The following is a 17,079-nucleotide window of genomic DNA, read 5'->3' on the forward strand; positions in this document are numbered from 1 at the left end:
TAGTTTTTGTATTTTTCCTTGCTTAGCTTGTGCCTGAGAGTTATTAATAATAACCATATCTGTACTGGCTGGTTTTGAGTGTCATCTTGGCACAAGCTAGAGTCATCAGAGGAAGGAGCCTCAGCTGAGGAAATGTCTAGATGAGATCCAGCTGTAAGACATTTTCTCATTTAGTGATCAGTGGGGGAGGACCCAGCCCATGGTGGGTGGTGCCATCCCTGGGGTGTTGGTCCTGGGTTCTAAAAGAAAGCAGGCTGAGCAAGCCATGGGAAGGAAATCAGGAAGCAGCCCCCCCCATGGCCTTGGCATCAGCTCCTGCCTCTGGAGCCCTGCCCTCTTTGAGTTCCTGTCCTGTCTTCCTTCAGTGATGAACACCAATGCTGAAGCATAAGCCAAATAAGCCCTCTCCTCCCAACTTGCTCTTTGGTCATGGTGCTTAGTCGCAGCAATTAGACAATAGCACATAGTCAATACTAACTAGACTGTCCTGAAATCTTTATTAAAGCCATTAATAAATAAAAAACAAACAAACAAAAAAACCTCTCCAATTAACCTCTGGGAGATTTTTTAAGACAGGGCAAAAAGCATCCACATTCTTTTCCAAATCACAAGAAGGGTCTCTAGGCCATTTCCTAATACTGTTATCCTCTGAGACCTCTTCAGGTCATCATAATCCACATTGCTCTCAGCACTACTGTCTTCCATGCTCCTATTAGTGTGCCCCATTAAGCTCCACTTAAAGTGCTCAACTGCTTTCCTAATCCAAAACCCCCAAATCCACATTCTACCAACAAGCAGCAGCATCAGGCTAGCAATACCCCACTTCCTTGTACTAACTACTTCCTTAGTTACTGTTCTATTGCTGTGAAGAGACACCACGACCAAGGCAACTATTATAAGAGAAAGCACTTAACTGGTGGCTTGCTTACAATTTCAGAGGGTTAGTCCACTATCAGCATGGTAGGAAGCCTGGCAGCATACAGGAAGGCGTGGTGCTGAGAGTGTTCTACATCAGGATCCTCAGACAGCAGGAAGAGCACACCTGGGCCTGCCTTGGGCTTTTGAAACCTCAAAGCCCACCTGCAGTGAAATATTTCCTCCAACAAGGCCACACCTACTCCTAGAACACACCTCCTAATCCCTCCCGAGGAGCACCACTCACAGTTCATGAGACATCCTATAGGAAGGTGGTCTGCCCTGTGGACTGCAGCTTTGCCCAGGCCTGAAGCACCAGCCACCCTTCCTCACAGTCTTCCCTATGGATTTCAGGTCTGCCTACACAGACTACACCACCACATAAGCTGCTTCCTTCTGATCTCTTCAAATCCATACCAGCTGCACCTGTAGCCGAGCCTTGACTGGCAGACCAAGAATCCCGCCTGCCCTCTATGATGCCAACTCATTCCAAAACTCAACTGAGGGCACTCCCACCCATGAATGATGAGTGTCTTCACATGGGTGCCTACTGCTCATTACCTACTGGTTCAAGCAAAGATGTGGTATAGTTTAACAATTCCATGGGTAACTGGGAACAAGCTTGGAGAGGTAAGTTTGATCAAATTAAATGGGTTTCTTCCCAACAGAACTTCCCAAGGCCTTTATTAAGCAGGTCTCTTGGGGACTGTCCAGCCAGGGACATGTGAACTATATTCAGGACCATCACATGGGACTCCAGAGAATATAGTTTGGGAAAGCCTGAGTGCACAGTGCTGTCATTAATTAGAATTGGACATAATTAACCTGATCTGAATATCATTAATAAAAACTTACATACAGAAAAGGCTGACTTCCTTCAATTTAATCACACTAATTATGTTGGGCTCAACCTAGTTGCAGTTCCCTGTGTTATTTTAACACATTTTTCATCTTTTCAAGTGGGGTGTTGGCGATTTTTCTCTCTCTCTTAACGAAACTTAAAAAACATAGTCAGTGTCAGGGCAGAAGTTTCCAAATATTTGAAAACACATTCTGAATCTGAGAACAAATAATCAGGTGTCTCCTTTAGGCCTCCTCCAGAGGACACTCAGTATCAGAGAGCTCCCATCAGCTGCACACCCCGCCTGGCCCACAACTCCTGACTTCCCATTTAGTAGAGTAGGAAAAAGGCATTTCTGGACATCTGAGAATCTAGAATTAACGATCCCATATTCCCAGAGTATCCAGCACCCATGAAACACTGGGCCACCGACACAGATCAGTGGTCTTGGGAGTCCACACCAATATTAGAGATTAGGAATAGAACAACAACAGGTAGGGCCGTGGGACCAGACCTCCAGCCAACATCCAAAAGGGGAGTTGTTCGGAAAGACGTTCAGAAGTGCCTGAGAGATGGGTAAGCTAGGCAGGACCCAAAGCAGCCCGAAATGCAGTCACTGAAAACACAGGGCCAGGTCAGTCAGCACACCCTGGCTCATGAGGCATCCCAACACCACAAGGAAGAGACAATTGCAGAGCCATCTGAGAAAAGGTAAGGCCAAGAATTCAGCCCGTTAGTGGGTCCACTAGCAATTGCAAGCAAAGTGATTCGAAGAGACACACAGTACAGAATGGGGAGGGGCGCCACCTGTGGGCGTTTTGTATGTGTGTCAGGGGGCCCATGTGTATGTGTTTATGTGTGGGCAGGTACATGAGCACATAAAGTCAACATCGGGTATCACTCCTTAGGTACCATCTGCCTGCGTCTTTCATCGTTTTTATTTTTTAAGTTCTTTAGTACATGTATTTATGTTTATTTGTATGTGTGTATAAACACACAAGTGCCACGATGAGAGTGTGGAGGTCAGACGACAACTTAAGGGTTTGCTTTTCTCCTTCTGAGATGTGGGAACCAGGACCGAACTCAGATCATCTGGCTTAGGAGCAAGACCTGAGCCACTTTGCCAGCCCCTATCTTGTTATTTGATACAAAGTTTCTCACGGGCTAGCTCTCACTGGGTTATCTGGAAACCCCAGGGATCCACCTGTCTCCACCTCCCCAGTGCTGCCATTAAGTAAAAGTTTGTGCCACCACACCCAGCTTTTTGTGGGGATGTCCTAGGAGTCAAATGCCTGCCCTCGTGTTTGCACAGCAAGCATTTTAGCAACTGAGTTATCTCTCTAGTCCTAGCCTAACCTCTTCTTCCATCAGTGCTTTGAGATAAACGGAACAAAGTGTAGAGAACAATGAGGCAGAGACCCATGAACACACACCATTCAGGCTTAACCATTGTTACTCAGTTTTTCTCTACCTCCCAAACCATTAGACTCATAATACTAGTAAAGACATTCCCTCCCACGTAGAATGGGTCCTGGTATCTTCTATTTTGTTTTAATTTATTTAAAAAATGTTCATTGGGACATATGGCTATTTCTTTGTGTCATACTGACTGGGCCATACCTGGCTAACCTTGGCATGTCCTGGCTACCTCTCTTAGGGTATTTGGGAAGATGTGCACATGCATTTGAACAAGTGGGCTGGGTAAAGCAGATGGTCCTGCCAGGGTTGGGGACCTCCAACAATCCAAGTGACAGAATCTGCTCTCTGTCTGATTTCTTGAGTCAGGACATCTGTGTCCTATCCTCTGTCCTCTGGCTATGAGGCTGCTGGCCTGGGCAGGAAGCAGCACTTAGTGCTCTTGCTCTTGGGAGTGTGTGCCAACGGGCTCTCCAGTCAGTGAAGGCAGATCATAGGACCTTGTGGCAAATGAGCCAATAACTGTAATGCAATAAACCCTTCAACCATAAATCTTAAGACACACCAATGATAGATTAGTATATTGACAGACCCTGAGACTGATCCCATGACTTCTGGTTTCCTGGAAAACTTTGACTAATTCATGGCCAACAAAAAACATATACACCTAAGAGTGGAATGATTGGATCATAGGGTTCCACATTTTGTTCTGTTTGTAAGCTGTGTGTTTGCTCTCTGAAGGGGCTTTTACTCAATCTGCTCCCACTAAGGAAGGCATAACAACCCCCTGCTCATCACATTCTTGGTTTATCTTAATCTGCCAAAATACAGTTTTGAAATGGTATATCATTAACTTGGCAATTGAAGACAGAAAGTGTTCATTACTCTATAAGCCATTTAGGCTTTTTCATGCTATTGGCCCATTTTTCAACTCTTTTATCTTTTTTCTTGGTTCTCTTTAAAATGCTTATATATGTGTAATTAATTATTATTTTTAGAGAGACCAAGAGAAGAAAATGTCTTCCACATACTTTAAACTTTTACTATTTCACTCCATAGACATTCACTTATGTAAGCTATAAGGTGCAATCTCATTTTATCATTTGCTATATAACCAATCAGTTGTCCTGCATGTTGTGGTTTAAATATGAAACATCTCCCACTAGCTCATGTGTTGAATGTTTGGTCTGTAGCCAGTCACTATTTTGGAAAGTGGCAGACACTTTAGGAGTTTGGGGTCTAGTTGGAAGACTAAGGACAGGTCTCTGAAGGTTAAACTAATGCTCCTGGTACTTTCTTTGCTCCATAGAATTGAACTTGCATGCCTTCCCACACCTCCCCAGACCTGCCATGCCCTCCCCCACTGTAGGTGGAGGTTCTTGTCCCACCTGGTCCCATCACTGCTTAGCCCCAGGTAAACACACAAAGACTTATGTTAATTTATAAACTGATGCCCGATAGCTAGGGCTTCTTACAGTCTAGCTCTGTCTTAATTATCAACCCATAACTATTAATCTATGTATTTTTACATGACCTTATCTTACCAGAGAACACCTGGTGCCTCCCATCTTCCCAGTCTCTACATGGCATCTCTCATGGCTTCCCTCTCTCTCCTTCCTCCTTCCTTTCCCCAGCCTTCTCCTGGTCTGGTAGCCCTGTCTATCCTCCCTGCCTGGCTATTGGCCAATCAGTGTTTTATTCATCAACCAATAAGAGAAACATATATACAGAAGGACACTCCCCACCTCCCCACCTCCTCCACCATGATGGACAGAAACCTCTCCTCTGAACTCTCCCTCCTTTAATCTTTTATCTTAGGTATTGTGGTGGATTGAATGAGAACGGCCCACATACGTTCATGTGTGTGAATACTGGATTTGTAATTGGTGGAAATGATTGGGAAAGATTAGAAAGTATGACTTGGTTGGAGAAGGTGTGTCACTGGGAGTGGGCCTTGAAGTTTCAAAAGCCCATATCATTCCTAGTTACCTCTCTCTTCCTGGTGCCTGTGATCAAGAGGTGAGCTTTCAGATGTTCCTTCTCCTCCCAGTCACCATAAACTCTAACCCTCTGGAACTGTAATCCAAATTAAATGCTCTCTTTTGCAAGTTGCCTTGTTCCTGGTGTTTTTATCACAGTGATATAAAAGTAGCTATGATACGCATCTTACCATAATAACTGAAAAAGTACCTGGTGGAACCTTTTCTACCGGGACCACAGCAAAGCTCTACTGTGTCCCCGGTTCCTACACATATGACATCTAACCATAGAGTCACTTTGGGCGTCTTCTGTGTCTGTGTCTCTCTCCACACAAATACCACAGTCTCAATCGTGGCAGCATCCCATCAGAAATGCCCCAGCCTAATGCCATCTTCTCTTGGTGTTCTGGTTCTGTGTCTGGATTTTGTTTGCTTGTGTTTTGTTTTGTTTTGCTTTTTTGTGTTTTTTTTCCCCAAACATGGTTGACAGGGTTTCACACAGCACTGACACACGTCTGTGCTGGGGCAGGAGCTGCTGTGGTTCTACCAGGCAGCCATCTTCACGACTGCAACAACACCTCATCCCATATGTGTTGGGGAAGTCCTATGTATATGTCAATAACGCACTGCTGGCCAATAGGAATCTAGATAGGTGGGACTAGGAGTCTAGGAGGACTCTGGGAAGGAGAAACACAGAGAGTCAAGATGTAACGCCATGGGGTAGGAAGCCTGGAAACCTCTCTGGTGAGAGAAATACTTAGATTAGCAATTATGGGATAAATACTTGAGTCAGAGCTAGCCAGTAAGAAACAAGCAAGGCCAACAGCTTCATAATTAATATAGCCTCCTGTGTGTTTATTTGGGACTGATGCGGCTCTGGAACCAGGCTGGCGGGAAGGCTTCTCTCAAGGAAAAAGCTTCTCTTTACACATATGCTCTGAGCTCTCCATGATTTAAATACAGTTCACTTGCTTCTCAGTGCTCCTGCAGGACAACCACTGATCTTAATCTCCATGCATTCTGTAAGTAGAGACCAAACTATACATACACAAAATGATGAGGATTATAAATCGATTATTCTAGGGAAAAAAACAGAAGAGGATCTCAAACTTTCACTGAGAGTGGGAACGCATTTATAAAGTTATTCTGCTACAAGACACTGGGAGCATCATGGGCATTAGTATTCGGAGATTATAAAATGGCTCCATTTGCAGCGGAAAAAGATATAAAGCCAGGCCTCCACTTCTCTTTGCAGCTCTCCAAGCAGACATTCATTCTGGCATAATTGACATTTAAAAATATCCATTTCATCACCACTTTTCTTTCTAAGGAGGAATATGCTTTTCTTCGGGGACACTGGAGGGAAGGATGATGAGCACATTCACTTAAATGATGGGTTACCGTACTGCTGGTAGCAGGAGCGCTTGGGAGGGGCCTTGGCTATTGCAACTGGTACAGCTCCTCTATCATATAAAATCCCACCAGGCCCCACCAGGCGTTTTTGTAAGCTCGGAAGAAAAAAACCTTGTGCTTTGGAGGTATAAAGTGAACCACACCATGGCTCCAGCTGACTGCAATGTACCTGGACTTCATTCTGGAAGACTTTAAGGCACAAGTTTCACAGTGGGTAATTCCTGGAGGGTGGGAGGGATGTCCTGGTTGCATGACCCAGCATTAGAATTTTACAATAATTCATGAGGCTGCATCCTCATTATTAAGGTCACCCTTCACAAGCATGTTACAAACAAAACCCTGCCTCTTTACAGAACCTGGTTCCTAAATGCTCTAATGTTTTCGGAGCTGAGAAGGCTGATGCATCTCTTGATGTTAAAAGTGAAATGTGTGCATGACTCTTAGCACAAGATCAAATAAGATGTGAAAAGTCTGTGGAGAGCATGGGGTAAATTCACAGTGTATGTATAAACAGATAAGAGGGAACAAGTTCAGAACCACTCAGCCACAACCCTTTAGAAGTCACAGAGAAACACTGAAGTTCTGCCTTGTTCTCTGGAAAATCTCTGACTGCTCTACAACTCCAAACTGTTTATGAATATGCCACAGCCAAAAGCCACCACACAATCCACCCATGGCATTTTGTGACAAAAACATGTCCAATGTGTTGCATAGGAAGTTCTGCCTGTGCATCCCACCAGCCATATGAGTAGTCCCGCAAACACAAGGAAGATGCTGAAAGTGAATAGACAGTCACCTCACTGTACAAACAAAAACAAAACCACTACTTATGACCCATGGACTTCTGCTACCCAGAACCAGGCAAAACGGCGCTTCTAAGTATAGCCTTGACTTCCAGAAGCCCACTGTTGGCCTGATTAGTCTTCCTTTCATCTTAAGAACTGCTGTACAGCTTCCCCATGTAGAACAAGTTTCCCTCTCCTTCTAAACACAAGTGACAGTGCACCTTTAGTCTATGCTTGTCCAGCCGCTGTTCCTTCTCATGAATCCAGGGGGAGCCATGGAGCTAAGCAGAGGCTCTGAAGGCTCTGGGTCAGGACACAGAGACCATGTATTGCTCTGCTTCCTGGCAGTAACAACCCTTACCTTTTGTTCCCTCCTCTTCAAACACACCCCAACCCATTCATCAGGTTCCCTACCACCAGGCCAGATGGTGCAGCTCTGACCCATGAAGATAAGCCCTTGCAATCCAGAATTCATCCTTCACCTTCCCCTTTGCAATCCCGCAGATCCTCCAGGGCGAGCACAGGCAGATGGCAACCTGGAACCACCTGATAGAAGAGGCCTTTTTCTGATCTAAATCAGATGTCTTGTGCTTGACTCCTAGAATTTCACAAATGGCTGACTTCTCAAACCAGACTATAGGCTGAGTAACCCTTATCCAAAATTCTCGGGACTAGAAGTGCTTATGATTTCAGAGTATTTAGACATGGGAATGTTCCATAGACTTTTTTGCTTTGCATGTCATTGCTGTTTTATTTTTACTTTGTTTGGGGGGTTTTGTCTTTACTGTTTGTTTGTAACGTTAGAGATTGACCCTGGGACTTTGCACATTTGGGACATCTAATTTTCAGACTGAGGACACTGGACCTGTAGCAATTGTCTCTGTTGGATACTGACAGGTCTGCTGCTAATCCCAACCTTTAGTAAATAGGATTCCCTGGGAGGACAAGGGTTCAGAGGAATACCAGTCTGAGAGAGAAAGGACAATAGCGTTTGTGCAGACTGCTATTGTCATGGGTGGTAGATGAGGACCAGTTCCAGGCAAAGTAAATGACAAGTGGTGAGCTCATGGTCTGTCTACACCTTGGCAGTCAAATCAAATATCAGCTTCAAAGATTTGTGCTCAGGAAAACTGAACTATACCCATGCATTTCCCTGGAAATGGACACAGAACTTGTCCACCTGCCATGGTGTAGTATCCTTCTGCTGAGGCAATCCCAGTTACCACATGGCAGAAACAAGAAGTAATTCCAAGCAAGACCAATTTTACTCCATGCAAGATGACCGGGTTCCATGCAAGACCGCCCCTGATTGCTTACCAAAAATTAGTGCCTTGATAACGTCCTGAAAACTCCCCTGGTGATCCAGTCTTCCTGGAATAAAGCAGAAGGAACAGAAAAAATGACTTCATTCCAGAAATGCAATGATGCTTATATAGGGCTCTTCCATGCACACAAATTTAGATGAGAGGTTTCGAATCACCTGCAAAATCAAATGAACGGGATGATAGAAAGTACCCTAAACAAATAATTAAAATGTTTCTTTAGCCATTTTATTGTGTAATTATTGCTTTAAGAAAAACGTGTTGGGCAAATAATGATGGCTTATGTTCCGTTCTAGAAGGAGAGACTACCTGCATATTAATGAAGCTTGTCAAAGACCTCATGAATATTCATTTCCTCACAACAAAGCTTGACCCCAATGGTTGTAGAACCCTTGTTCTGTGACACTTTTGGAGAAGGCTGGGGTCCGCACAAGGGTTGGAGTTATTACAGGAAGAGAAAGGACATCACTCACTTTCTCTGTCAAGGGTCTCAGCCCTCCCTTCTGGCCATGATGAGGTAACCCAAAGAGGACCCTGCCCTCCATCTCCCTTAAACAGAGACTGCTATAGAAATGAAAACTGAGGAAGAAAGCCAACGGACTTGAGGGATTCAAGACCAGACCTTGAATGGGATGAGGAGGGAAAGAATGGTTAACCTGCCCTCAGAACCGTATCTAATCCTCTTCTCTCTGTATGCTACAGCTAAAGCAGGATGAAATGATACAGTACTTTGTTTCTTTTCATTTTGTGTATATGTGATGTGCGTGCATGCGTGTGCATGTGTGAACCCGTGTGTGCATGTGTGTGTAGGCATTTGTGCGTGCATGTGAAGGTCAAACGCCAACACCTAGCATCTTCCTCAGTCAGTCCTCTCCTTATTTTTTAAGACAGTCTCTCTGAACCCTGAGCTCACTCACTGGCTAGACTAACCAGTGACCTCAGATATCGTCCCATCTCTGCCATTCCAGGCTGTTGCACCCAGATATTTACATGGGTGCCCAAGGGTCCAAACCCATGCTTACAGGGCAAACAGGTCACTCACTGAGCCATCTCCTCAGCTCCTCTGTTCCCTTTTAGAAAGCCTCTTCCTGAGGCCTTCAAAGGCAGAAAGCCCAGGCCAGAGGATCCACAGAGACCTGCACTGTGTGGGCAATGTACCTTCACCTACTGTGGGACCCGAGGTCACAGGCTTCATTTACCTGGAAGAAAAAATGGGTCTTGTTCCTGGCCCAAGGAGACAATGGCTTCTGCTCTGTGACCAAGGCCTGATCTAGATTTGCATTATCACATTTCCAACAAGGCCAGATGGTGACTCTCATTTCTCTCAACAGACATTCTTAGAAGCAGGTCCTCCCAGTGTTGGAGAATTTCATCTGCCCCAACACGGCCCGTGCAAATGCCTTATGACCAGAGAGAAAGGACTAGAATCCTCTAGAAGACTCTTAAGGGATGCGCAGACCCTTAGCCTCTGTGCCCTCCCCAGGGTGGCAGGGGCCAGGTACTTACATGGCTGCAGGTCCTTCCCAAAGACCTGGTGCATACACAGCGTTTGAATGCCTTACCGATTCTGGCTCTCTGAAGAGGCCTCCTTATCACACCCATCTGAGCACCACAGATGAGGCATTTCAGCCACACACTCACTTCCCAAAGCACAGTCAGTATGGGCTGCTCGCTTCCTATGTGGACATGGACAAAGTCTGCACAGCATCGGCATGAAAGTGGAGACAACGACCATCAAGCCCAGAGAGATGGATCAGTTGGCAAAGTGCTCAACCACAGCACAAGCCCGAGGATCCAAGTTCCATGCCCAGAGCCCACATCAAATAAACAGACAAACAAACAAACATCTGTAGTTTGTGTAATCCCAGCACTGGGCGGTGAAGCTAAGCAGATCCCTGGAACTCACTGGCCAGCTCCAGGCCAATGAGAGCCCCTATCGCAAAAAGTATGGTGGATGGCACCTCTGGAATGATAGTCAAGTTCACCTCTGGTCTACACACACACACACACACACACACACAAACACACACACACACACACACACGCACGCACGCACGCATGCACGCACATGCACACATGCACATGCGCACACACACCAGTGGGGACATAACGAGAGAGAGAGAGAGAGAGAGAGAGAGAGAGAGAGAGAGAGAGAGAGAGAGAGAGAGAGAGAGAGAGAGAACGCATACGTATTAATATACACATCAGGGAAATAAGGTGAAAGAAAAGGTGCTTGAAAGGCACTTGGGAAGGTGAAACCCAGCAGATGCCCAGAGTAACCCTGCAGCCACCCTGCCATCCCAGAGTCCCTGCTACACCGACAGCACAGACTTGCCACCTGGGCACCTTCAAAATGAACCGATTATGGAGTTAGCACATAGAATACATGTTACAGCCCCCTGGATAAAACGCTTCACTTGCACGCCAGGAAATGGCGCCCCTTGCTCATCACTTAGTTAGGAGGTGGCTCTGTGGTCCCAAACTAGCCAACCAGTGCTGAGGTATGAATATGGCTTGTCCTTTGCAAAACTAGTGTTGGAGTCTAGTCTCTGCTGTGAGAGAGTTAGAATGGAAACTAATTCTGACCATGGTGTTTGGGGGTGAGTGGGGGTTTGGGGTGATCATCAGGATAGGACCCGCCATCTTGAGCTCCCACAACTCACCCTGGTGGGGTTATCAGAAGAGGGGGAGAAATCTGAACGCACAGTACCCTTGCTCTCTTGCTCACCACTTGAGGCTATGAGTGCACACGTGGGGCTGCTACCAGATGGATGGCCATCCCAATATGCTGCTCCTCCAGGACCAAGAAAATAGATTCTTTTCCCCCAAAGTACCCATCAATTAGCATAATAGAAAATGGGAATTGAGTGAGAGAGAGACAGAGAGAAGGAGACAGAGAGACAGACAGACAGAGAAACAGAGAGAGGGAGAGGGAGAGAGAGAGAGGGAGGGAGGGAGGGAGGAGAGAGAGAGAGAGAGAGAGAGAGAGAGAGAGAGAGAGAGAGAGAGAGAGAGAGAGAGAGAGAGAGAGAGAGAGCACCTCCATTTTTTCCAGGAAGCCTGACTAGGAAACTAGACTCCAGGCTGGAGAGATGGCTCAGTGGTTAAGAGCACTGATATGTCTTCCAAAGGACCTGGGTTCAATTTCCAATACCCACATGGTGACTCACAACTGTCCATAACTCCAGTTCTAGGGGAACCAAAACCCTCACACATGTAGGAAGCTAGGACTCCTCAGCCCACCATACAGGTTTCACCCCCCCATAAGCAAGGGTCTCATCACCCATTGTAGACCACCTGGCATCATCCCAGTTCACTGTGTTTCTCCTGCCCTTGAGCAGAGGCACCTGGGAGAAGCCCAGAGCCTGTCCAGGGACTCACTCTGCTCCCCTGGGAGAAGTGCAGCTGCCTCCTTCCCTAGGGAACCTCTCTCTCTAGAGCTCCCTCTCCTGAGAGGTCCAGGACAAGGACAGAGTCTCATTCATCTGGAAGCAGCACATCCCCCACCTGCTCCACCTAGAGTCCCTCAGAAAGCACAAAATCCCCCAGCTTGGAAACAGTGGTGTGTGTTATACCTTACACAAATACTTTTCCGTGTGAGGAAACAGGCCCACATCTGAACTCAATTTAGAACCGGGCTTTAAGTGTCTATTTATAGGCTCCATGCAGCCGTCCCTGGTGGATATGGAGTCAGGGCTCCTGTCCACTCTGATGCAATTCATTTGCATTCTTTTTATGTTTATTTCCTCCCATTTCCCAGCAGCCTTTTAACTCAAATGCAAGGTCACCTACCACTCTGACCCAGCACCGCCACCAGTTTCTCCTGTCCTCTCCAGGATCTGCATGAGACTAGGGGAAGGCCCCTAAGACAGAAGGGTCAGTAGCTATCCCTCTAGTTAACTGGGTCACCAGGAAATTCCAGCTCTTGCCAGCGGCTTCAAGGGACACAAGACAGCAGCGTGCCTGCTAGAGTTACCTGGGCTTGTCTTCACCTCTGATTTTCCTCCCCCTTCTTGCTCCACAGGAGTCTGGCATGGGGGGCCTCCTCAGCCATTTGTGATTAGACAGTGCCTGCTTCTCACCCACTCACCACACAGCTATCTTCAGAATAATGTTCTAGACCTCAGCAACCTCCAGGCTGGGAATTAAATCTGCAGGTCTCCCCACAAGACCAAGACTCCAGAATATCTACCCACTCATAGGTGTTGGCTTTGGATGGAGGTGAGAGATGGCTGACCTTGCAGTTTAGCTTCCCCAGAAAGACATGCAAATTCAAGCCAAAGAATTGCTCCTTTCCCATTCATGCAATAGGATCCTCCAGAGTACTTGGCCTCCCAGAGCACCCTGCCTTAGGAACCACCATAGAAACAATGGCACTCTGGGTTATTGTCCTGTCTATGGCAGTAATTAGACATAGAGAACACATCCAATGAATAGCTTTCAGCTACCTGATGTCATATGCCACCCCCAGGCCTGGTTTCTTACTGGAAGTAACTTTTGTGATTTCTGGCATCAGTTTCCAGGACTCATTGACTTTCTCACAGGACACCACTTCAACTGCCACCATTGGTCCTATATTTTCCAACATACAAGTTTCTGGGAATACATTAGTCCGTGGTCAAACACAGCCTTTGAAATTCTGTGTTTCCAGGCATTCCAGAAACAAAAATTCTGTAGAGGGGATGAGGCAGAATTTGCTGATTATCTTTGATAGCTTTGGGGAGGTCCCAGATCGTACACACACACACACACACACACACACACAGAGAGAGAGAGAGAGAGAGAGAGAGAGAGAGAGAGAGAGAGAGAGAGAGAGAGAGAGAGAGAGAGAGAGAACCCCACATCACTCCTGGTGAGGCAGCTCATTGAAGAGTTCATCCAAAGTCAAGGTCACCAGCAAAAGGACCTAGGCATGCACAAGGGTAGCACATGCTCATTAGAAGCATCCTTGAAATGCAAGGCAAACCATTACAGCTTCATAAAGTCCACAACCTGGAAGGAGTAAGGCACCAGAAAGATGGATATGTAAGCACCTCTAACTCACTGGGTAGAGCTGAGACCTCTGATCCTACCCAAGAACACCGGACTCACCATTAGAGAGGCAGAGGACTACTTGGACTGCCTCTAACATCCTGCTGACCACAGAGCTATATATTAACTTCCTTGTGCTAACAGGAAAACTCTACAGTGTAAGGTGCTTGTTGCCAGACACACAGACCAGAGATGTCTGGAACTCTGTGCTTGGGATGGAGAATGAACACAATGTGAAGAGGAACCTTAACTGTGCAGACATCTGTGAACAGGACCCTACCCACACAATGCAGAGGCCTTGGGATGTCTAAAAGAGTCCTTGTCAGAAGTAATGGTCTGGGTCCAGAAGCATCAAAGATAGAGGCTTCCTCCTTGCACCTTCACAGCCATACCCTGGCACCCCCATACCTGTACCCTGCTACCCACAGGACTGTTGACTGGGTGACTTGCTTGCCCTGGGGATGCCTCACTGAGAGAAGCAGGCTCTAGATAGGTAGGCTACAGAACAGTCTTTCTAGAACCTGGTACTTAAGACCCCCCTCCAAACTGCCCTGAGAAGAATGAAACATATCCCCATAGATGGGGCTGGACCCACACATCACTCAGGATGGACCTTCTTAGGAGGGGAAAACGGGTGTTCCCATGACCACGAGCAGGTGTTGTAAGACTAAGGGTGTGGGCCTATCGCTGCTGTGATACACAAAGACGGGCTCAGGAGGACAGAGCAAGTATTGTCCAGGGCAAAGAAAGAAAGAGGCCCAAAGGCACAACTCCAAGAGCTGATCAAAGCAGTGTTTCTGCGAGCAAAGAGAGGCCAAGCTCAGAGAGGGTTCCCAGGTCCTCAGATCCAGCAGGAAGGAGAGACATTACCAGAGGAAGCCAGGTACTGTTAATAAGTAAGATGTTCAAATTCTGAACAGCCAAGTCCCTAAGCTGGCTGCCAAGTAAAGTCTTCAATGCTAATAACTCTATTTATAAAGACGAGAATGTGTTATTTTCCTCCTGTGCAAGCTGCATCTTCAGAATAAAAAGCTCAAATCTCAAGACTCTTATTTGTGCAAATGTTTTGGGAACAAGCTGGATTTAACTTGAGTCTTTGATGATCACAAAGTTTCAAAAACAACTGCTTGTTATAGCAGGTGCTTTCAACTGTTGCTATTGGAAAGACTTAAAAATAATGTGCAAACTGTCATCACGAAAATGGTTACAAAGCCCCAGACTTGGAAGGATATCATTCAGTCTGGAGGTAATGGGCCACATCAACAGGTGACATTGAGCTACCAGCCACTCACTTCCTGCTCCAGATCTGAGAGTAGAGTCTGGGTGGGAGAGGGCTTCACTGGTTCACACTAGTTCTTTCAAGGGTGACTGTTGGCTCTAGAGGAAACCCTGGCAGCCACCCTGCAGGAAGAGTTGAGGGTACAGACGTGGACTGTTTCAATCGGTTTGATACTCAAACCACCAGCCTTCTGGGCTCAGGAATGTGCCAACAAGGCCGAACTCAGGAACTTACTTTATGGCTTGCTTGGTGCTTGCTTCTGCAGAGAATATCCCAAGGCACTCTCAAATACAGTCACACGGCACGTAATGACATTTGGTCAGTACGGCGCCATATTACTGACAACAGACAGAGATTATACACCGAATGGCATCACAGAGTCCATGTGATGTAATGTGGGACATAAAGGATAGTGGCCAGAGATCATATGCCCAATGATGTCACAGTACCTCAAGGTAGACAGTATCTATACAATGACATCACTTGTCAGAACATATCCTGAGCAAGGCATGGCTGCAAATCCCAGCTATGAATTAGCAGGTCTACTAATCTAGTGATCACCTGTCTCGACTGTACTTTGATCTTCAGTAAGTCTGTCCATGTGTCTCCCATGTCATCACGGGGACAAAGCACAGTTCCTTTGCCCTTCTTGGCGGGGCTGACTATCCCATAATCTCTGACATATTTTTCCAATGATTCTCCACATTAAACTCTGGAGTCTCGCCAGAGGACAGTACATTACTGAGGTATTAAAAACTGGACCTTGGATGCCAAGACTGTGGATGTCACAGACCAATGGTAATGCTAGTGGGAGGACAGGATGAAAGGGAAGGGACAGCTTGCTGGCAGATCAGCACAGCTGCATCCAACCTCAAGGTGCCCAGAACTAGGGAGGGCTCCCTAGCCTCCCCAGCCACCTCTGCTGGCTGCCCTTCTCACTGTCATTTTCTCCAAAGCAAATGAAGCTTCTATTTTTGCTGTGAGGAGCCTAATGCCTTCCAATTCCCAGGCATCCCCTGGAGGAAGGCTGGGATTTTGTTTTTTATTCAGGCAGCTTGGGGACCAAAGGGAGGGCTGTGCAGAAGGCTGAAGGCCAAGTACAGCAGCGCCTGCTGGTCCATCAAAGGAGGGCACAGAATTCACTTGGGCTGTGGACAGGGTAGCTACGACTGTGGACAGGCTCCCATGTGTCCTTGGTAGTATGGTCAGATGAAGTGCGCCACCATCTCCTATGGTTCCACTGTGTCCCCCACAGTTTACCCGCTGGAGGTCTAACCCAAAGGCAGGTGTTGAGCAGAAGGACTTTTGAAAAGCATTTAGGTTAGGAGGTCTCCATCCTCGTGAATGCATTGATGTGGATATCAATGGAGTGGTTCACTTGTCACAGGAGTGGGTTTCTGATGGACGACGAGCTTAGCCCACTTCTCTTTCTCCTGTCTGTCTGTCCGCTTCTCTGTCTTTCCCTTTCGTCTTCTGTCATGGGCGATACAACTATAATTATATGTGAGTACCTTCATGTTGCCTTCCCCAGGCTGCAGAACTGCAAGTCCTGGAAATCCAACCTGTGGTATTCTGTATAGCAGCAGCAAAAGGACATAAATGCTGCGACACAGACACAAACCTCTTACCCTTCCCAGCCCACTCACAGACTAGGGAACTGGGGCATATGCAGATTAATTAACTCAGTCAAGGACACAGAGGAAGTGCCAAACCTAGGATTTAATGCTGGCAGGATGGCTCTGAGAGGAAATAAGGGAAAATCCATCTGCAATAGATAACAATGGATCAGACTGACCACAAGAAAAGATGAAATGGGGCAAAGAGTAGGCCCAGTCATCTACGAAGAAAAAGTAGTTGCAATTAATTATAAATACGTAAACATAAATATATGAAAGGTGTTCCATCTCAGTGGCAGGCAGGGAATAGAAATCAAGGCCTCAAGCAGTGGCTTGGCTGCTTTTCTATTGCTGTGTAGGCACCACATCCAAGGCAATTTATGGAAAAAAGGATTTATCGGGCTTACAGTATCAGAGGGTAAGTCCATGACCATCATGGCACGGAGCATGGCAGTAGGCAGGCAGGCATGGTTCTGGAGCAG

At 46.5% G+C, this 17,079-nt stretch overlaps 1 protein-coding gene across 6 annotated transcripts in view; it reads right to left on the minus strand.

Annotated features, from left to right (window-relative positions):
• Apba2 (amyloid beta precursor protein binding family A member 2) overlaps nt 1–17,079 on the minus strand; it is a 226,921-nt gene that overhangs the window by 106,904 nt on the left and 102,938 nt on the right. For 3 of the 6 annotated variants that reach the window (XM_005084409.4, XM_040730813.1, XM_013123903.3), the window contains exon 3: nt 8,667–8,720. The gene's annotated coding sequence lies outside the window, so the exon portion shown is untranslated. Of the gene's footprint in view, nt 1–929; nt 951–8,666; nt 8,721–17,079 lie in introns of those variants that run through there. The other 3 variants (XM_013123904.3, XM_040730799.1, XM_021235520.2) reach the window with 2 other exon arrangements.

This window comes from Mesocricetus auratus, unplaced genomic scaffold, assembly GCF_017639785.1.
Source record: "Mesocricetus auratus isolate SY011 unplaced genomic scaffold, BCM_Maur_2.0 Super-Scaffold_4256, whole genome shotgun sequence".
Lineage (NCBI taxonomy): Eukaryota > Metazoa > Chordata > Mammalia > Rodentia > Cricetidae > Mesocricetus > Mesocricetus auratus.